Source organism: Eleginops maclovinus, chromosome 7, assembly GCF_036324505.1.
Source record: "Eleginops maclovinus isolate JMC-PN-2008 ecotype Puerto Natales chromosome 7, JC_Emac_rtc_rv5, whole genome shotgun sequence".
NCBI lineage: Eukaryota > Metazoa > Chordata > Actinopteri > Perciformes > Eleginopidae > Eleginops > Eleginops maclovinus.
In genome coordinates this window covers 12,745,911-12,768,250 of record NC_086355.1, presented here as the reverse complement: position 1 = coordinate 12,768,250, position 22,340 = coordinate 12,745,911, and the positions used below count along the sequence as shown (strand labels likewise).

At 37.6% G+C, this 22,340-nt stretch overlaps 1 long non-coding RNA gene across 1 annotated transcript in view; it reads right to left on the bottom strand.

Annotated features, from left to right (window-relative positions):
* The window catches only part of LOC134867757 (uncharacterized), a 62,242-nt gene extending 41,047 nt beyond the window's left edge, over window positions 1–21,195 (bottom strand). The window contains exons 1-2 of the long non-coding RNA XR_010166179.1: window positions 21,073–21,195; window positions 16,351–16,508 (exon numbers count right to left, since the gene is read on the bottom strand). This is a non-coding gene — a long non-coding RNA (uncharacterized LOC134867757). The remainder of the gene's footprint in view (window positions 1–16,350; window positions 16,509–21,072) is intronic.
* Between the last annotated feature and the right edge of the window lie 1,145 nt (window positions 21,196–22,340).

The window sequence follows — 22,340 nt, the reverse complement described above, 5'->3', positions numbered from 1 at the left end:
AGGCTGTCTTTGTTGCACAGCTCTGGGTTGGTTGGACTGACCACGGTACCCAGATGCAGGGGAGCATTTGAAACAACAAAGTGCCGTTTGACTGGCTGGACGCTCACAAGAATGCCACCTCTTCCTGCCTTTCATGTAGCATGGGTTTTTATAATCAATTATTAATCAAAGTAGTGTTTTGAAATTCAAACTCAAAGACACGTCTGCCACACTTGAGTATCTTCCTGGGTTTTGTATTTGCTTGTGGTGCCTTTTCATGGCTTTTATTATGATGTGTTTTTATGGGGGGCTGCACATTTTTATGAAAGGGGTAGGTTCTTTTTTGGATGATTTAGTAATCATTAAATGATTCCAATATTTTAAACAAATGTTTGTTCTGAAATAATGATGGTATATCTATCACATTATGTTACATTTACATAGGTGTATATTTGGCCAGAAATACAGCTCTGGAAAAAATTAAGAGACCACTGCAGCATTATCGGTTTTACCATTTATCAGTGAGTCTTTTGAGTGAAATTGTTATTTATTTTTTGTTCTATAAACTACTGACAACATTTCTCTGGTTTGGAATTCAACAGACACTGGAATAGCTGCCATACATGTAGAGATAAACATTTAAGAAACATTTGGAAAGTGAAACATACCTTATTTTTACATATTTTTCAACTCTATACCTGATGAGCATGATGTTATGCAAGCGATGCAAGAAAGCTTAACCCTAACACTGGATATACTGTACGGCATCCATACAATGTTTTAATATAGTATATTTAATATGAATATACTCCTACTTTAAAATGATTTGAAACCCTAACTTCAAGTAGCCACAAAAACAAAATATGGATCATATCTGTGATTAAGAATATCCATCCGTCCATCTTCTCCTGCTTTTCCGTCAAGGTCGCGGAGGTAACAGCTCCAGCAGAGAGCCCCAAACTTCTCTTTCCCTGGCCACATCAAGAATAGTTGCACAAAAATAAAACAAGATGAAGGATAACAAAACAAATGATTCAATTCAATGCCCAGAATGGTAAGAGCACCTGATACATAGAGCTGCTACCTTAGAGAGTGCACTGTACCCCGTTGGTCCTCACATCATGTCTTGACAAAGAGTATACAAGGATTAACTACATCTTTATACAGTTTTGTTCAAGTAAATTCATCCTGTTTAGCCTTAGCTAGCAAGAGCAAGTGATATGCAGCTCATTTACCCTTCTACAGTTGTTTTTTTATTCAGTTTGCAATGGAATACCTCTAAAAAAAAAAAGAACTATGAATACAAATTGTGCCACACACAACTCCATTCAGCCATTTGATAAAAAAATTCATCCATTGTTTGGGCAACTCCAACTCTTCTGTGCACCTTTTATTGTTAGACAAATTGAAGTGTGCACTGGGAGGGACGCCAGCGGTAAATACGGGAAATCTATTTAGCCATCCCATTCCCGGGCCGAGAGGAGAGCTGGGCCCTTCAAAGGCAGAGGCAACAATGTGAGTGACATCGGGTCATCCTGCCTCCTCACACTCACCTGGCTGATAGAATTGTTCTGTGGGGAGATAGGAGGGACACAGCTTTTTTGTCATTGCCATATCTTGTGATTGATGGCTCCATGGCCGCAGTGAATCTGCCCTTTTTAAATAATTTATGTTGCCCATCGCTATGGACAAGTAGCTTATAACCGGGTTGTTATTTTTCCATTGACTGGAGAGATCAATACTTTAAAGACATGACATAGCCACTAATGAACTACTTAAATGGCTCTCTGGAGTGCAAAACAATAGCAGGGTTTACTCAAAGCAAAGAGTAAGAACACTTTTATTACACTGCATTGTAACATTCTCCTGTGATGGATACACTGTAAAAGAAAAGGTGTGCAAGCCACATCTTGACAAAAGAAAGGGTAGGATTTATGTCATGGCTCCATGTGTAGAGTGGAATAGACAGTTGAGTTGTAGCCAATAAAGTGAAAACTTAGTTTATGTAAATTGTAACTGATCACTTTTTGTGTAAATATCATTTATATTCCAAGAGATACGCAGTGTTATTCCCAAAAATAGTCCAGTAGAGTTATGTGTTGTAAATCAAGAGGCCCTTGTTCATTCTCCCTCCAACAAAGTGACAAATTAGCTGAACAATAGTGTTTGAATTCTTATTAAAGTTGATTAATTCATATCATTAGTTGATCACACAACAGCTCATAAAATATACTAAATTAATTTCTTTACTGTGATTAATACATGAAACACTTGAATTAACATCAATAAATCAATTTGTGAATCAATTACATTATCATGTTTAAATACAGAGCTAATAGTGTACATTAACTAGCCTCGTAGAAGTGATCATACATCACTTGGCATTCCACAGAGGAGGAACAGAGGAGCATCCTTAAATGATCAACGATGAAAGGGATCCAACTCTGACCTTAATAGGTCCCAACACATTTTGCATGCAGTTATTACAGTGAAACTGGGGTAAATTATCTACTACCAGGATTCAATGTAAGCCATGCTTCCTTAAATCTTTATTATATAGGACTGATTACAGTGTTCCTATCAAATGAGTTACAATTAGCCGCTGAGACACGGAAGAGATGCGAAAATGACTCATGCCAAATGCAAATGCTGCAAGTATGGCAGGACTTTATTCAAATAATTACTGAATTGGAATTCTATTAAACCCCATTTCCTCACTAACACATAGTCTGTTTCTTATATACTACATTATCCTGTAAATTGCGCTGGTTATTTTCCATATATGTTGAGTTGAGACATTTAAGACAGGACGCTTCATCCAATTTAGCACTTGGAAACTGCCTTGTAAGTGACTGCCTGATGCAGTATGAACAAGCCAGCGATGAAAAGCATGTCAAGGTTTCTTTGTGGTAGAGCTAGATACACCGCTGCTCCCTTACAGGGCTGCTGCAGGTGTGAGAGGTCCTCTCAACCGGGTGGTGTGTGGATCAGTCAACAGAGTTAACGTGACACACTTTGTAGGGAATTACACCACTACCACAGCGAGCTTTGGGCCTATATGGTCTCGCTAATAAACCTGGACCTTGTAATGGCTGTCTGATCATTCAAACGTAGGAGCAGCAGCAACGGGAGGACAAGGAAATGTCATCCAACACAGATAGAAAATGTACCTGCACCTTTGTTTAAGGTTCATGTGGGCTGAGTTTGATTGCTCTCTGTGTTTGTGCCAGGGATTGGCTTGTTACGTGTTATATGGGCACAAGACTTGACTATTTTTTTTATCTACTCAGCCAGCTTATGCTTAACAATATAGATTTAGTTTATGAATGAAACTACACACCTAAAGGGAGGAGCACTGAACCTGAGACAAGCAGAAGAATGCATGTAGCTGTGAAGACCAAAAGAAAAAACACTTCCAAGAACAAAAAAGGGCATTGCTCTAATGCCGAAAATATAGACAGGAATGTATCAATAAATTAATATAATTTTTAGCAAGTGTTTCTTACACAGTAGTCATTTTTTTAATTGGTTGGAGACTATTTTCTTAACCTCAGTGTTGATGCATTAATGAATATTTACATCACCAGTATGTGAGATAAACTTTTAATAAAATCACAATAGTCAATAATTACAAAAAAATGAGCTAGAGCAAAGATGCAGCTCATTGTATGTTTTTTTTACACAACAATGGAGCCTATTGCATTGACATTATAAGGCTTTGGTTAAACAGACAAGATTTATTATTAGGATCAATAAACTGTTGGATTTGTTGACAATAAGAGAAAAAAAACGATAATATTGCCAGATCATATCTTTCAATGTCTTCATGGTTAATCTGTAGATAGTACAAATCTCTTGTGGCATGATATCGTGTACCTGCCACCAATTTAAGACATTGAGATGCACCTTGATGGCACATGATCAATAATGTATATTCTTTGCAATTTACCAGAATATGTTTTAAATGTCTATTATTTTAGGCAGCATCTAAACGTTTCTTCCCTGCTAAATTTAGATAAACTCATAAGCATTTTAGGATCTCTAAGGCCAATTGAAATGCCTCTTAACAAAAGGACTGTCTACAGATGTAACAGCCAGCTTATATAGCTGCTCCCATTGACTCAACCAATGTGTCTATTGATATAATAAAAGACTTACAAATGCATAACTGAATTAAAATGCTTACCATCTTGAAACAATCCATTAATACAGAGCGGGTTTGAATTCATTCCTTTTCTTGCACCAAGAAGTGTTTGAAACCTCGAGATAATTTGCCATGTAATTCTTCTCTCCTACACAGATCCACTGACATACATGTTTTTCTTTTCTTTTTTTTAACCCTGATAAGGGCCCGTTAATTCATCAAGAGTAAATAAAATGTTTAGTTGGGTAGGGACATTAATTATCACATTCATCTGCTTGCTGCTTCCAAACTGGGCTATAATGAAATGTGCTGTAATAGAGATTGCTCTTGGGGAGGCGAGCCGTTTATGAATCGCTAGAGGTGCAGCAGCTGCCTTCCCCCTTGAGAGATAGAAATTTATGCCGTATACCCCGCTGATTGTTGAGAAGGTAAAGAACCAATAGCAGCATGTTCAGAGGTTTAATTTAAAGTGTGTTTCTCACTAGGCTGCTCACAACACTTAATTAAACTCTGCTGTTTTGGCAATGACAAATGCTGTGGTGCAGGAGGAAGCTGGGCTCCTGTGACTGAGAGGCTTTTGTAATTTCTTTCATGTGCAGCGATGGCCAGATCCAGGTCAGAAACTGTAGAATTACAGAACTAAACAAGATTTAGACATGGGGAACGGGAGAGCAAGGGTGTGGGCGGTTACAGTCATTTATTTCTCAGGAATACATCCACATTTCTTTCTTTTTTTGGAATGTCCTCTTTCTCATTTTAAGCAAGTTTTGTCATAGATTTATGAGGGCTGAGCTTCTGTGCCTGGTCTTCTGCGCTTATTGCCTTTCACACTGATGTTTCCTAAGGCGTATGTCTGCTTGATGGAGGCTTCAACATTTTACTGAAAGATATCATGAATAAAATGAAGAGTAGGTTCCTGCACAACCTATTGTTCTTATAATTCCATAACAGTCTGATCTTTCTATTAAGTCTCATAGAATGACTCTTGATTTGCCAAACCATCTCTTCACCAAAGGACGCATTTAGTTTAAAATAAGCAAGTGTGAAATTTAACTTCAGTGGTCTAGCACACAAAAACATCAAACTGGAAGCAGTCAACAAACTGACAGGGAGTGACTAATAGCTTTCTTACTGGGTAGAAATCCAATTCATGCCAAGGAAAAAGCTTATTTTGTTTCTGTAATGGTATGACTGTATTACTGTGCAATTCATGAGATCCATTTAAAAAGGTGGAGCCAGTCTAGCACATAGCTACTGCCTGCTTCTGTGTTATGGAGTCGCACAACTCTGGCTACATTACCAGGAAATAACCACAAAGATGCCTGCGAGGCACAAACAGGAACTGGAGCATTTCATTCAATAATGTAATCCATACTCTTAAGTAAAACACCTCGATTCTTATATCCCTTTTATGACTTCAGCGAATGGTAGTACACATTATTTTTCTGGCACCTGCCAATCTTTTTGTCGCAGAGCTTCATCATAACATTAGGAAGTGGTATTACTGGCTGTGTATCTGAGAGAATACACAATACTTGACAGCATATAAAGCCATTTTAAGATTGATATTTATAGTCACATTTGGACAATTTTTACCTCATAATAAACCTTATATTGACATTTCATAACAACACTTCACATCTGTATCTTATAAATAACATACTTCATAACAATTGGCCGTTTAAATTGTACTAAATCTCAAAGTGAACACTGATTAATGCAAAACATTCATTTACATGTACCCACAATGACACTATCAAGTAAAAATATATTTAGCAGTGCATTTTTAAAAAGTACTAATTCCCCTTAAGGTGAAAAATGTTTTTGTGGATCCAAATAATGAATTATAAAAACAGGGGCATAATATGCATATAGTCAAAACATAGTATTTACCATGTTTTATATAGGGGATGCAAACAGCTCCATATGTATTTTGGTGTTCTGTAAATGCCAGGGAGACACAGCAGCATCCGTTGGAGTTAACGGTGCAGCACTTTTGTGTTCAGTAGCACAAATCATTAATCATGAGGCTGGCCATATTCTTGTAGTGCCTGTGCTTTCATTACTGGGCCTAATTAAACAGTTCTGTGAACTGGAATCTCAGATTCCTCTGTTACAGATTATCATTAATTATGGTGAAAGTGCTCAGAGATGTTGGACTCAATTATATTCTGCTCAACCCTGGCAGCGGGGTGATTCATTGTTCTGAGCACTCCACAGCCGTACTGTCTCTGCTTATCACCAACCTCCACTTTTGTAAATTGGGCTCTGCCAGCCAACAAACTAAGAATTATGTGCTGCTTTTTTCATTACAAACATGTTGGAGGAGCACAGACCAATTAAGGGTGGGATATTTTGTGTGGAGTGATGAGGCAGGCATTGGTGCAGGGAGATGGGGGTTGAATGGGGGGGTACTATGGGAATGAGCTCACCATGCTGAAGTTGTGGCTTTATTACCATGTGTGGTGTAGCCCTGCACCAGGTCTATTGACTGATTGTGCTTAGCATACAGTCTCAATATCTCAAAGCTCTCAGGACCGTTATGGTAGAATTTGAATCTGGACTGAATATTATATTGATATTTCTGTAAGAACGGTATATATATACACAGATTTCCTTTGTCCTGTAGTAGGGTTTAAATAGAGATTTCTATTATGCCGGCAGCTCTGAGTGCACATATCTTGGAGGAAAGTGTTAACTTTTCATAATATTTGTGTATGACATGCAACTTTTTATGCGGCTGAACAATGTCAATATTGCTTCTATGGTCTTATGTAGGGTATGTGGGGGTCTATGATGAAAACAGTGTGTGAATGAGATTATTGGCCACCTCTTTTCAGGGTCAGAGAATCTAGAGGAAAATCTGAATCAAAGAGACGCAGAAGTTCCAATGGTAAGCTTAGGCCTTAGCGATTTGCACAATTTCATATGCCACAGTAGGTAGTGATTTTAATATATATGAAAATCAGCCCGAGCGGTGTGCATGTGTCTCTTATAATATCACCGGTGGGAGGTTTTCACTGCCTTACAAAGGACGACTGTTTTGGTTTCCGCTTACTACAGTGTTGTCTCAGTACGGCTCACAATAAGATATTTGTCTCCGTTACATGCCTTTGCGAATTAAGGGAATAATGCAGCTTTAGGTAAAAAAAAAAAGTATGCATCTAAGAAGAAATCAATGTAAAAATGTAATTTGAACACTATCTTTGTTTAGTTGTCTAATCCCATAATTCCCCTGGCAGAGAAGCAAGAAATTGGGATTGTTCCTTCTACTGCCGTGGTGGCAGCTCATTGAAAATGTAATACACTACTTCCAAGTCACAGGTCAGCTGGCAATCTGAATTTTAAAAGGACTGTGAATAATATTCTATTTTATTTTGAAAATGAACTTTGTGGCCTCCATCATGAATCCAATATATGTCTTAATCTTCTGAGCTCTTGAAGCCCACAGCTCTGGAGGAAGGCCTTTGACTCCTGAACCTAATAAGGAAATCACTTGTTTTCTTTTCCGTCTTCACGTTTTTATCGCGGCTGACACAAAACAGTCCTTTGTTTTTAAAGTAATTGATGTAACATGAAATATGTTATTAAACACAAGGGCTTTTGCTCATCGTTTTTACGTACATTAACTCGCTGACACTAATAACACACAAAGAATCGTTATGATTGTTTATATAAATTAAAACATTATTTTTCTATTTGTTATGCATTTGTATCGGGTGTGTGCTTAAGATGAAAAGATTCACATCTGAGCATTTATTGTTATTCTGAACTGAACACGGCTGACAGTGGCAGTGAATTTAAGTGTTAATTACGCACTAACCTTTTCAGAATGGATATTTAGACACGCTGTGTCCAGCGACTCTGAATGTTCAGGAAATGAAAACATCCAATGACCAATCAGTATCTACTCACATTAGCATAGTCTTTTAAAGCCCATTGCCCCAAAACATGCCACGGAAATCCTCTCCTATTTATCTTAAAATAGCCACTTAACTTTGACTGACACTAATTCTTACTACATGGAACTGTAAACCCCTTCATTTCCCCCTTCTGTCTCTGTCAGAAAATTACAAAAGACAGAGTTTGTGATGTCTCCAGTGTGCAAATCCCTTTATTCTGTCAGATTACAGCATTTGATGTGACGTAGTGCGGCATTCTGGCCTCATATGCCTGCCAGAAAGAAGGAACCCGTCAGCAGCAGAGGAGAGCAGATCATCGCTCTGACTGATCCACAGGCCCGCAGACTGTCATCTTCTCCGACTGTACAAGTCAACACAAATAAAAGTGAGGAAGCAAAAGCCATAATGGCTGGGAGAGATCCAGGCTCACTGTGGCCATTACTTTTATTCAAACCTTACAGATGACATGATGTGAAAAATGAGCCTGTGTCTAGTCGGGTGCCCATTAGTGAGTGAGCACATTATCTCCCCTTTTTCACATTGAATCTCCTCCCTGCATGCAATGGCAGATGCTCCAGAGGAGTCACTCACTTTTATGGGCTTTTGACTGCCGTACTCTTTTAAATACAGGGGCCTGCACCAGGCAGAGATGACGTATGGCTGTCAGCGCTCTTTACCTCACTGACATATGCCTTCAGTGGATCCCCCCCTTAAAGCCTCTGTCTAAAACTAAAGGGGACAGCTAACCTCTTCCCTCACAGAGCAGACAAGCATGCATCAAATTGATTATTACAGCAAAGGGGGTGATTTCTAAAAATCTCTATTACCATACAATTATAGTGCAATTTACTTAAGTACAGTCTAAAGGCAATCATGAAATACAATTCCCCAAAGCCCTTAAAAGTGAGGCCACACAGGGAAACTTCAAGTACTGAAACTAATATGAGGATTTTTGGGACAATATATGTGGAATATCATTGTAAATGATACCAAGCAAACTAAGGCCATATACTCATGTATGCATTTTAAAAAAGTAAAACAATTTTGGAAGTTTTGGTGTTGAAAAACAAGGCTGAGGCGCTTTTTTCTAACACCTCTAATAGGCGTTAAGACGCCTCCCCCAGCTGATGAAGGAAAATCAATTACTTTGTCAAATCACTGTGTTCCTGTCACATTGTTGTGGCTGGCATTGACATGACGAACAAGTGCTTCCTCTGTGCTTACTCCATCTATCCACACTGTGAGAAGTTCACATCACATAATAAAAAATCAGCTTGCACAGAGACATTTTAACTTATATTTGAATACGCAAACAATACCCAGACTTGCTTCCCTGGCATGATCTCCAAGTTAAAGTGAAAACTATTTCACACAAGCACTGTAGCTAAGGTCTGACATCCCTTTCTCTATAATATTTAATGAATAAGGGAACAAGGGAATTCCATTGAGACCCTTGCCAACAACACACGAGTCCTTTCCATGGTTGTTGGGAAGTTAAAAATCCCCATGCAGACTTTTGTGAAATGCATTAAACAGGAAACTAAAAGATTAGGTTGCTACCAAGAAACAACAATATATAGCCTGTTTCTTCATTCCCAATGGCCAGAAATGTGCCAGTGCACCGAAGTTAACAAATATTCCACAGTATGGAAACCCCCAAGAAAGGTTGAGCCTATTTGAAAATAACATACATTTCATTCTACATGGGACATAAATCTGGATGCAGTAATAAAGAACAAAGCTCCGAGGTTGTGGTCAGTGACAGGGAGTCATGGCTTCTCTCAGGCATGAGTATGAACCAGAGCCGCTTGGTTCAATCTAATCTCTGACAAGAAACAACAAGCCTTTGGGACACCCCCGCGGTCCACCTCTACACCGCACAACATCATAAGCAGCTCGACGCAGGGGGTTAGATCTACTGTAGCTGTCAGGGGAGAAATGCGTTTCCATTTTACAACTTCAGTGGCAGAGAAGACCGTACAAACGCTCCTCCATTTCCCTCACTATTGCTCATTCGTTTGAATCTCTCTCCTTTGCTCCTGTCAGTTTTCCCTCAGTACACACACTCAAAGGGCTTCCCTGGTGACTGTGTCCCATTACTATCCTGAGACTGCTGCACAACACAGCGGCGTGGCCAAGGTCCCCAGAGATACCTCTCAAATTCCCACATTGTCAAATGAAGCACAGCACAGGATTTGGTAGACAGCCAAGTTTAAACTCAATTTTTCACTTCTGTCTGATACAGACAAGTCATTTCAGCGGCCGAGTTCAACACTGTTTCATAACCTAACATAAAGTCACTGATTCAGGTTGAAATCCTCCTTTTTCCTTCAAAGATGCAAGTAAATGGAAACAAAACTCTTAGCCATTTATTACAAAGTCTCCACACAAGGTTACTTTATTTTTGCGCAGTTATTCCACAATATTCTTCTACAGCAAAGCTTGCTGAAATACTATGTTGGTTATTTTAAACAAAATCACAAGTTGAGTAACAAACTATGCTACTGTCTGTTTGACTTCCATAGATTGAATCTTTTTGTTGTCTTTTTAAGTTAATCGTTCCTGAGATTTAAAAAAAGGCCTTTGTGGCAGAGGAATATTAGTTTATCACAGCATTCTAGAGGCGTTCCTAGATGTTGATATTGCAAAACAAAATACTTATAAATAGGTGTTCAACATAATTAAGTAGTATCTGGATAACATTTTTTCACCTTTTTTCCACCACATAGCAATAAAGAAAAACACTTTGTTCAACAGAATCTCACCGAGTACATATCCTGGCCAAAAGGTATTTTCTTTAAAGTACGATTTTATCAATTATTATTAAATTATTATTTGTAAGTGGCCAGGAACCAATTTTCTGCTTCCAATTATTTCAATATTTTGCTTCAACTGCAATAACATGAATGACTTGTGGTGTATTAAAAAGGCAATATATTTAAAATTAAGAACAGGTTGCAGTTCTGTGATCTACATTTGAGTGGTGGGGTTATTTACACCATTATTGTTGATAGAAGTAGGACAATACTTGATATAAAGCAGACTGTACTCTAGAATGGTTGTAAGGAGTGTTCTAGAAAGCTGCACTGTCTGTGTTTATCCAAATATACAAAGTCACTGCACAGTGATTCCACCGGGATCTCAGACGTGATTGTTCTAATCACCTGACACACCTGATTTCCAGATTTGTTTTCTCCGTTCATCTTGAGCAAATGTAGCAACAGCTTGCAATCTGTTTGTTTTGAGATGTAAAAAAGGAACCAAAGGCATGTATCCACATAGAATAAATGCTACTGCAAGATGTCACCAGCTGCACATGATATGATGAATTACAATCATATGTTAATCAGCCGGAGTTGCAGTAATGGGTTGTTTACACAGCGTTCCATCACAAACCTTCTTGGACTGTTTTATACAGATACGGATTCTTGAACAGACAGAAGTACACTGCGGTTTGCATTACCAACAAACATGTATACACTTTTTTGTTTTTGTTCGTTTTACTTCTTTGTTTTCCGACACCAAAGAAACAACTAAAAATGCATTAATGAAATAATATGCATCTTCAATGAAAAATTAACTGAGTTTGCTCATGTGTTTATAATTACTTTAAATCTGCCTGCCTGTTGTTGTTGTTGTTGTTGTTGTTACATAACTAAGACAACTGCTGCCAAGACTGCTTGACAATATTGGAAATCCAATAATGTTTTCATTCGTCATCACTCACTGTATTCCTTCTCAAACATGCATGCACAATTATATAGTGTGTGTGTGTGTGTGTGTGTGTGTGCGTGCGCGTGCGTGTGTGTGTTGTTGGAGGTTGGCCACAGAGTAAACAGCAGTATGTCCAGCAACAAGGTCAATACAGGCGTAAGTACCTTTTTATTTCCCCAGCCACCCACAGCGTTAGGTCCTGCAGTTTGTCCAGCAAACTTACTAATGACTGGTGTAGCCTCACTATTGTTTTCCTTATTCATGGGTGTATGAATGAGGAGGATATAACCGGTGTACGCTGCATACAGTCGTTAATTGTTACTCAAATGACAATACATAACTGATTTGTACGATATTTAATAAGAAAATCTGAATTAAGGATCATTAAAAATCTTCTACATAGATTTATCCATAGGACTCATGGATCTTTCTTGGAAAAGCACATTTATTTTTTAAAGTGTTACTTATTTGATAATATTGGAAACACCTGTCTGTTTGCAATTTATATGAGAAAATCTGCAAACGTATTCACTTCTTTTTTTCTGAAATAATTAAAATTAAAATGTGAAAAGTGTATGTTAGTTTTAAACCAAATTCTGTCAACTGTCAGGAGCATAAATAAACAAATTCATATTACATTAATTATGGTTGATAACAAATCAGAGAGTTTAATTAAGATTTACTGTTTATCAGTATATGTCAGCTGTATACAGAATCACATGGACATCCATTAATGTAATGTACAATTACTACTACTATAAATGACATCAGACAAAACATGTGGGGAAAACAAGTCCTAATTTTTTCTCTATATATGACAGTTTGTCTGGAGTCAGTTTGGACAAAACATGATAGGATTATATCTTTATGACATAATTCCAGTGACTAAGTATAATTTTCATGATTAAAAACATGAGGTTTTCAAGTCTTAACAGACTTTAGGACTTTGAGGATGTTTTCATTGCTGCTCAGTTAAAAAAGCCATAATCTCTCTGGGATTTATAAAAAATGAAATTGCAAACAAGGTTATATTTTAAAGGAATTAAAAATGACAGTATAACACATATTTTCATATCGCAAATGAAATATGTAGAGGGAGACTACTGTGTAAATAAGTGTGAATGAAGAGTAAATAGAAACATCACAGGCAGAGACACACTTATAAACTATGCTACAACTAAATTGCTTCCACACTCTATGGGCTCAATATGCGATTTAAAAGAGCCTGGCAGTGGCAATATTCTCCTGATATGGTGTTTAGTTTTAATAGGAACCCTCAGCTCAAATATGAGCTGACAAACACAGCAAGACAAACACAGTCTCTCTCCGGCAATGAAATATACACTATCAAATAGACCTGTACCTTTTTGAATCCGCTGTGTGGGTGATACTAAAGCGCAGAACAAACAGCATTCTGATATGGCTTTGAGGGTGATAACAGCGTCTGACAGGGTGGAGAGAGCAGGCTTTGGGCTCGGTGCGAAAACACAACCTGTGATTGACATGATTCCCTGGCCTTAGAGAAGTTTACCTTTTAATAAGAGCTCAGAGAGGCCCTCTCAACAGCCTGGTCCACGCTCTCACCGACAGCAGGCGTCGGCTGGGGAGGTGTGTGCATGCATTTGCGAGCGTGTGAAGGTTGTTTGTGTGCGTGCGTGCACATGTGCGTATCGACGCACACGTGTGTCGGTGCCCACTTGTAGCAGATTTCAATCAAGGATTTCAGCCATGCCCAAATATCCCTTCTCTTTTGGGCCGAGTTGTTTGAAGAAAATGAGTGGATTCAGGATCAAGAGCCTTTCTGGAGGAATTTAAGTCTGTTTGAGGATTATGACTTCTTCATCCTGTACAAAGCCTGCGGAGAGAGCTATATGCTAGCCCTTGGAGGCCAGGCTTACCAACGCATCCCAAACAGTGATAAAGAAATGATAAAACCCAGCAAAGACATCATAGTTTTGGTGGCAAAACTTCAAAATAAATAGGGGAGGTGAAAACTTTCCGGATTGACTCTAGAAGAGTAGTTCTTTTGCAGTGTAAAGAATATGCATGATCACAAAAAATATTATTAGTGGATTATATGGATTTGCAATAATAACAACATACATATGAAGGAAGACTAGTAATCCATAAACTATCTGACGACGATAAGCCTCTGGGGGAAGGGGCTATACTTCTGCGGTTATGGTGTTTCCAGCGGATATTCGAGCCAATACTTCCTGTCTTCCTCATTGTTTACAGTCTGATTATAAACTTCAGATGTAGTTAGAGTTTAAATACAAGGTTAACCAGAATGTTTCAAGTATTCTAATTACAAGCTAATTTCCAGTCAATAAAAGCTAAACCAATGTCAAACGATAGTGGATGGTTTCTGAGGTTGCACGTTTCCTTGAGGAAATTCTGCTAAGATGTCTCTGTAAACTTGGTTTCCTGTCCTTGCAGAGATGGTTTCACTGAAATCAACAAACCGCTCAGAAAGCAACACTTTCTTCCACCTAACTTCTGAATTATTTTTGGCGAACTTACACATCCACTGCCAGGTTTCAATCAGACTCCTTATAGCTCTTCATAACTCCTTATATCCTGCTGCTCCTCAGAAGCTTCATTAGTTACACGACTGAGAAGTAGACAGCCCAGCCAGCTAGGTCTGGATCATCTCTAAAAAGGGAGCTCTGATGAAGATCATTCATTATTTACCGTGTTTACAGCGTAACCTGAAAGCAAAACAAGAAATCAATAGAAAATGGGGACAAATTACTGTAAGTGTCAATATTTAAGACAGTTGAGATAAAGGGCTCTCAGCCTCTAATAGATTCTTTCCATTTACTTTAAGCTTATCGAGCAGAGGCTTCGTCAATTGCTGATAAGACCATTAGTGAGTTGTTGATAAAACAATTTAGTATCATTATAACGCTAAATATAACAAATGGAGGTTGTTTAAAGGATCAAAGCAACATCCGGCAATTACACTGCCTATTCTTTTTTAGTGGAATATAGTTTTGTTCTTCCTATACACATAAACCTATCCTCAGAAAAATGTAATCATAGAAGTTGTATAATATACACCAAAAGACCCACAATCATTTGTTGGTCTACGCTTATTGCAAAAGAGATCATTCAGACATTAATTAACCTTCCTTGGCGTAACAGACTGGGAGAATTTAAATCTACTATGAACCTCAATATCAACAACAACTTTTTTACATTATACACACTTTCAAAGTAATGTATTAGAAAGGATTGTAATGCCACAAGCTATGATAAACCACACTTATTTAATTCCAATACTTTTAAAAGACGCAGACATAGTGATCTAAGCTTTCTCCCAACGGCACAAGTTTTAGGGATTTGCTTTTTTTTTTTTAGAAAGGTGTTTGACTCATGGAACTGTGTCTCCGCTTTACTCCACACTTATATCTATTGTTCTTGATCAAGTGCAGCCACCCCCATACAAAATGCAGCCAAACAGACGAAGTGATCAGCCCGAGCAAAGGAAGCCATGAACGAGGAGGAGAGGGGAAGTAGCATCTCATACAGACAGTCGCAGCAGGGGAGGGACTAACTATAGCCACATCAATGACTAACTCTCACAGCAAGGACACCTCCCTTCACTTTGAAAAGAAAATAAATTAAACAACAAAGGGGGACACTGACATTCACCGCCTTTCAGTTTATTGCACCAAATAACCGCTCGTCGTACGTCCAGCACAGGATCATTGTTAAGTTCAGCTGCCAGTAAGACTACAGTGAAATGAAAAAGCGTTTTAACAACAGAGTTCCTTTCCCAGCAGGAATGATGATTGTTGTATGGATTCGTAGATGAGGCAGAAAAAGTTCCCTCATCTACCGGCCTAATATGGTCATTCCAACACAGGAGGAGACCCATCTTTGTACTTCTTCATGCATTACATACACAATCAATAATGGAAAAATATACACTGCGAAAGGCCTTAAGACGCACTGCCTACAAGCGGCATTGATAAATGATTTTGTGCCAGTTATGACAGCAAGGTGCATGCAGTGAAGAGAGTAGAAGGCCTTTTTAATAGTGCAAGGAGAGAATTAAATCAAACCCAGGAGGGCCTCCACTGGAAAGGAGAGATGCTGCATCTCCCTGCTCTAAATCAAACCTCTACTTAAGCCCATCCCTCTCTTTCCCCATTTCTCTACATTATCAGAGGAAACCTGTCACTGCTGTCTATGGGAAAGTTTACAAATCATGATTTATCAGAGAGAGGATCTGTAAACACCTGTGAGAGAAAATAAGCATCCCATGCATTATTATTTATAGGCCAAAAAGTTGTTTCAGTCTTCCTTTAAGTTAGGAAAGTATCTAAAATAGTTTGCTTATATTTTCTTTTTTTCATATTTTTTACCGCGCTTAAATGTTTAGTAAAAACCTTAAATTGTTATAATACAGAAAATATTCTGATTATATATAGGCTATTTTCACTATGGCCTCTGTGTATCTGTATTCATTTGCAAACAATATCCTCTTTTCAAGGTGCAAACCATCGAGATCACAGCTCCTTAACATCCCAGGATAAAGAAAAAAAAAAGGTGGCTTAAGGAGTGAAAAGTTTCCAAAGGTCAAAAATTAATCAAACTCATTACCTCTGGTAGAGAAGGATCCTGTTGCTGCTAACTCATTTAGCAGATTTTTAACCTCTATTTTCTTTTCAAAGGGCTGCAGATTCCCAAAGGAGCAGATGTCCCTGGCCTTTCCTTTACAACTGGATAAGTGAATCACAATGATCCTCCAAGGCCTGTTTCTGGAGACACAAACATTACAGTTTTTAATAAACAGAAGCACAAAAAAAATGCATTCGGCAAACTCGTATGTATTTAGACAAGCATGATTATATCATTTGGTACTTTGAAAATCTCACATTACTTATTTTTAAACCAGAGACTTTATGCATCCTAAACCACAACCCAGTTTCATGCCACATTGTGCAATACAAAACCCATCCCAGCTGGGGAGAGAAAATCCTTCTTACTGGCCACCGAGGCCAGTGGCTACCATTTTATCCAGTAAATACTGCAGAAAAAAGCGACAGAGCAAAAGCCGTATGAGGGGAAGAAGTGAACCCAGGGTTACGGGCACTTAGTCCACTGTCGGGTGTCCGGCAAGAACTGAGCCACAGTGTAAGAAATGTATCATTTAATAACTGCAAATATCAACGAAAAGCAGAAGCTGTAAAGAGTAGCATTGTGTAAAGAAATGCTGCTGAGTAAAGAGTGACATCCACAGATAATTAAAATGTGTTAACTTGAAAAATGTGTGATTTAAGCAGTGAAATAAATAGATAAAATAGAAACGTTTTTCTACACTGTGCATGTGCAGTAATAAGCAACACGATTTTTAAAATGCTGACCTAATTAGCAGGAATATTGATAATGTTTTATTATAAATTTGTTTCTATTTAGATTTCAGTTTCACATTTCCATACATTTTCTAGACGGCACTAATTTGAAATACGAAGCTGAAATTAATCTATTCTAAAATCAGGATCAGTGTAAATTGTTTTCTCACAGGGAAAAAGATACGAGACAGCATTTAGGACTCATTTCTCACGCATAAATAGCTTTGAGCCTAATTTGAACTGATTTCTGTTGTTGGGTTTATGGCCTAAACATGTCGGATGTTTGACGGTTAAATTTTGACTGGCCACACACACAGACATAAAGACACCGTTCACTTGGTAAAAGTCCCTATATGGTATCACTGCGAACTGGTCTTTAAAATCTGATTAAACCCACACGAGCAATTAACCCCTTACTCCAGCCCCCTTCTGATAAGAAAACATAGTTATTTCTACGATACAAATTTATTTTTGTTGAACAATTCAAATAAATCTCTAATGCAAAATAAGTTGGAAAAGTAAACTGTGTTTTTTAATATTAAGCATAAAAATATTTGCATTAATAGTGGTTTTTAAAAATCATTTTAACCTGATTCTTATTTTCCCCACAAGAAAAACAATCATAAAAAACAAGAAACCCGTTAATGCTCTAAGGGAAGTCCAGGCTGTAAATGTGCACAATATTACACATTACATGTCATTTCAGAGTGCACTCCAAGTGACGCAGTGTCAAATCTGTGTGACAGATTTAGGTGAACGCTGGTGAAGGGAGCCCTGCGTGGGGAGAGCGACTTAGGGCTGATTCAAGCAGCCAGTACAAGATCTCCAGCAGGCAGAAAGGAGCGCTGCTCACCACCAACACTGACAGCCAACAAGACCCTGACACCATTGCCATCTTCTGACTACAGCCACAAATGAGTCCTCGTGTCAGAATTGTGAACTTTATACCAAGTTAGGAACATTGCATTTGTTAAGATGATTACAAGAAAAAAATGCAAAGGCAAAATGTTAGGATGCTAAACCAGCCGTGTTCAAGTACCCCACAAATTAAGTATAATAAAGTCTAATAATTTGCAGACTGATTTGGTCTGTAAACTTAATAGTAAACACAGATTGAAGCAAGAACCGAGCCTCAGTGTAAGACACATACAGCATGTGGAGGTTTGTATTTGGAGCTAAAGCTTTCCTTTATTTCTAATGTAATGTCTCCCTCTTTTGGTCGCTCATGCAGCAAGAAAAAAGCAGAGAGCAAATAGGAAAATTAACAATCAATTTCACATGGATTAAAACTTCAAAATAGGACGGAGCATAAGAACCCTTTAATTCTATTTTCATTTAAATCAATTGAATAAAGTTTGGTAACTCTGAGTCACTTTTATTGTTTCACTGTAGGCTTATGCAGTGCTCATTTAAAGATCGTCTTGCTATCTAAAATCACTGTCTAAAGGGGATGTGACAATAACATGGCATAGTTTTCTATATTCATATTCTTGTAATTTATTTAAACCAAAGTAAAAGGTATGATATTTCTGAGAGCTAGATGCTGTTGAGTTCCTTCTCAAATCTAGCAGCTCCCTGACATCTAGTGGACAAAATCTAGACTGTTTTCCTGAGCAGAAAAGGCCAGCTTCAGTGCAAGAGCTATGACTGGTTATCCATTTTAATTTAGCAGATATAGCTCAAATATACAGACAGCAAGCATAAGTAATTGGATTCAAGTATACAGTACATAGACGCTTCAGTATCCACAAAGTGTTAATATTTATTTAAGATTAAGGTTTGTTGTACAATCAGCAGTCCTCAAAGAATAAAAATGCTTTCTTTGCTTTAATATACTGTAAGTGATACACTATTTTATCATACCATCATAGAATATTATTTTGATAAGACATTAAATTCATGACAATGCATCTCTTTTGTAAGGTTGGGCCACTGTGTACTCACAGGAGCCAGTGTTGATCAATTTTACTTGCAGAAGTTCAATACAATTATGGGCATATGTTAGTTTTAATATGGTGACAAAAATGGGCAGTTACCATTGCACATTTAAATATATTTGCATTTATGCTTTGTACCTTTGAAGAGCCCCAGGAAACAAGTCTGATTTGCTTACTCATCTGTGCATTTGGTTAGGTGAGATCTCCGGAATATTAAGTCATCCACCTCTTGACAGACTTATGCATATCGTTACAGATTCTTCAGGCCACATATTCACACACAAACTATGGTCTTAACTGTTTTTCAGTCAGTTAATGTTGAACACGAGACGTATAAACCTTGAACTGTAAACCTGCCAAATCAATACCCAGACTTTTTTTTAAAAGCATTTTTATATGGGACCAAATTTACAATAGAATGTGGTGAAAGTAATTGAGGCCAAGAAGTGAGAGTTTGGTTTACAGTATGGGCCAATAACTGTTCATTACTGAGACATCCAGGTTATAGGCCTAATATGTTATTTTCACAGCCCTTGGAAAATAACCTGTGAAAAAAGCTGTGAAGCAATTAAAACACTATTTTAAAAGCTCATAGGGACACTATCTGGGAGCTGAAGGTCTTGACCAACAGTAATAGGGTTTTTAATGTAGCAGAATTAAAATATATTTAGCTAACTAGTCCAGTTCAATTACTGTTTTACCTTCAAGGATCCGCTTTTTTCTATTCTAAACTCACATGCCAATATACACTGAGTTATTATTCATATTGGTACAAAGAGAACTCATACTAGAGGGATTCTATTTTATAGACAGAGAAACAATACTCATGCGACGTGGTTTACACTTCTTTATGACACATTAAGTCCAGCTGAATTATAGAAAGCAGTTTTCTTTTACATACAAAAAGTTGTGGATTGTAGATCCTCATATCTTGCTAGCACTTGGAGTAAAACAGAATCAGAATCCCTTTATTCGTCCCACAGAGGGGAACTTTTCATTCATTAAAGCAAAAGGAGCCAAAGACAGCTTAATGTTACACCAAGATACAAAAATATATACAACAATTACACAATTTTACTGAACACACAAAAATAGACCTCAGAAACCGTTCTGAGGTATAGCAGCCAGGTAAATATTGCAGTTGTTAACTGTGTATATATATATATATATATATATATATATATATATATTGCACATGGTGTGGAGTGTTATAGTCTGTGTTGTTATATGGGGGCCTAGGAAATGTCTTCAAGCGCAGTGTAGGAACGAGGCATAAGTGGCAAAAATATCAGGAGAAAAATAAGTTTTGTTCTCTGTTTTGTAATAAATTAAACAATTAATAGACACAATTATTTACAAAATAAATAATAGAAATTGTTAGTTGCAGCGATAAGCTCAACACATATTGAATGGCCTTTAAAATTAGGTGGGCTACAGTTAGAAATATCCTACTGAGTACTTTTCCCTAAATAATTTCCTAACAACCCATGAGTGAACTATTAAATATAAATATGACCTTAATTATGTAAGATATTTCATCAACGATACAGTATGTCACTCCAACAGCATACACAATCTCAAACACTTGTTAAACGCTTGTTACTGATCTCAAATTGACTTTATTTTCCTGAAAAAAAACTGTAGGACTACTAGAGCATAAACATCTTGCGGTTTGCGGACAAGCAATTAAAGCACTTTGTATCTGATCTTTAACAACATTGTAACTGGAATCACAGGAAAACTGCCAATCAAACTGGTTGTGAGTTGATTTCCAAAATATGTTTACCTAACGAAAAAACTGTCCATACAAACATATAGCTTGTGTTGTCCCTTGCACAAACGTGTTTGTCTAAAAGTCTGTACAGGTCCAACACAGCTGTTGCGTCTGTTGTTATAGCGACATCGACCTCGTGAGTAATGAAGCTAACAAACATTTTGGGCTAACTGTCTGATAAACAGTGCTTCTTCAAACAAGTTACTCACTTTGAAAAACAAAGCAGACGATTTAAAACAGTGACTGCGCTTTTACTCACGTTTCCAGTATTCTCATTGACTCTTTATTCAGGGTTTCATCCAGGTGGAAAGATTTATATTCCTGAGATTGACGAGTTTGACCCGCGACACCCTTACATTAAAATAGGTCAACCGGAAGTGACACTCCAACTGGTTACTCTTGTAAAGTGCGTCATGAAAAGTGACATTTAATTATCAAGATGATTTGGATACTGTAAGAGTAGAATAAATTGAAACATGTCTTATTGCTGTCTTGTTTGTTTGCCCAATGAAACATATAAAAACACATTGTGTAGGATACAATGTTAAAGTACACTATTACATTTAGTAGCCTGTACACCATACTGCATATCATAGACACTACACAAAGAGAGGTTATCATACATAACTTGTTATTTGTGAAGTTTTTAAGACCTCATTCCAGTACCTTGCTCCAAATGATATATACTTCTGTCCTTTCTTGTTTTTTATTTACTTATTCTCCATGTATGGTTTACTTCTGTGTCTGCTTCTCTCTGCCTTAACCACATTTGTTGTGATAAAGTTTGATTCTGTTTTCAGAGAGCCCTTGTTACACCCACAATGTCCACTGTTCCTGCAGTGTGTATAAAAAAAGTGCATCATCCAATGTAGAAAATGTCATGGCAATATGTTTAATGTGAAAAAACAGGTATTGATATGTTAGTAATTAAAAGCGTTATGATCCACTCTGCAGCAACAGTGATGTTAAATTGTTATAAAAAGCATGCTCTCTCTCTCTCTCTCTCTCTCTCTCTCTCTCTCTCTCTCTCTCTCTCTCTCTCTCTCTCTCTCTCTCTCTCTCTCTCTCTCTCTCTCTCTCATAATCCCTTTGGGCAACAGAAATTGTGACCACATTGGGGCACTAGAGGAAAGGTTTTGAGATATTTTAACTATGAAGAATGCATGATGCAATCCCCTAAAGCCTAACTAGCATATCACTTGTTTAGTAAATTAAAATGTCTTGTCTTAGTGAGACACATTCAAGCTTTGCCCTATTCAGGCTGAGGTCTGAGTCCTGCTAGAACATTCCTCCCTATGTTTCTCTTCCAGTAATTGTTGCTTTGCTCAATGTTGTCTTTCAAAAATAACAGTTACATAAATGCTGAAGAAAGTTTATACACTCAACGTGATTGGTTGCACAATGACTCCCACAGTTTCTTTGGTGCCAAAACCATCCAGAGAAGTTATTGTGCCAGGCATTTACAGTACAGGGTTTGAAGAAATACTGAAAACTTCAACTTGAGTTAAAGTAGTAATACCAAACAAT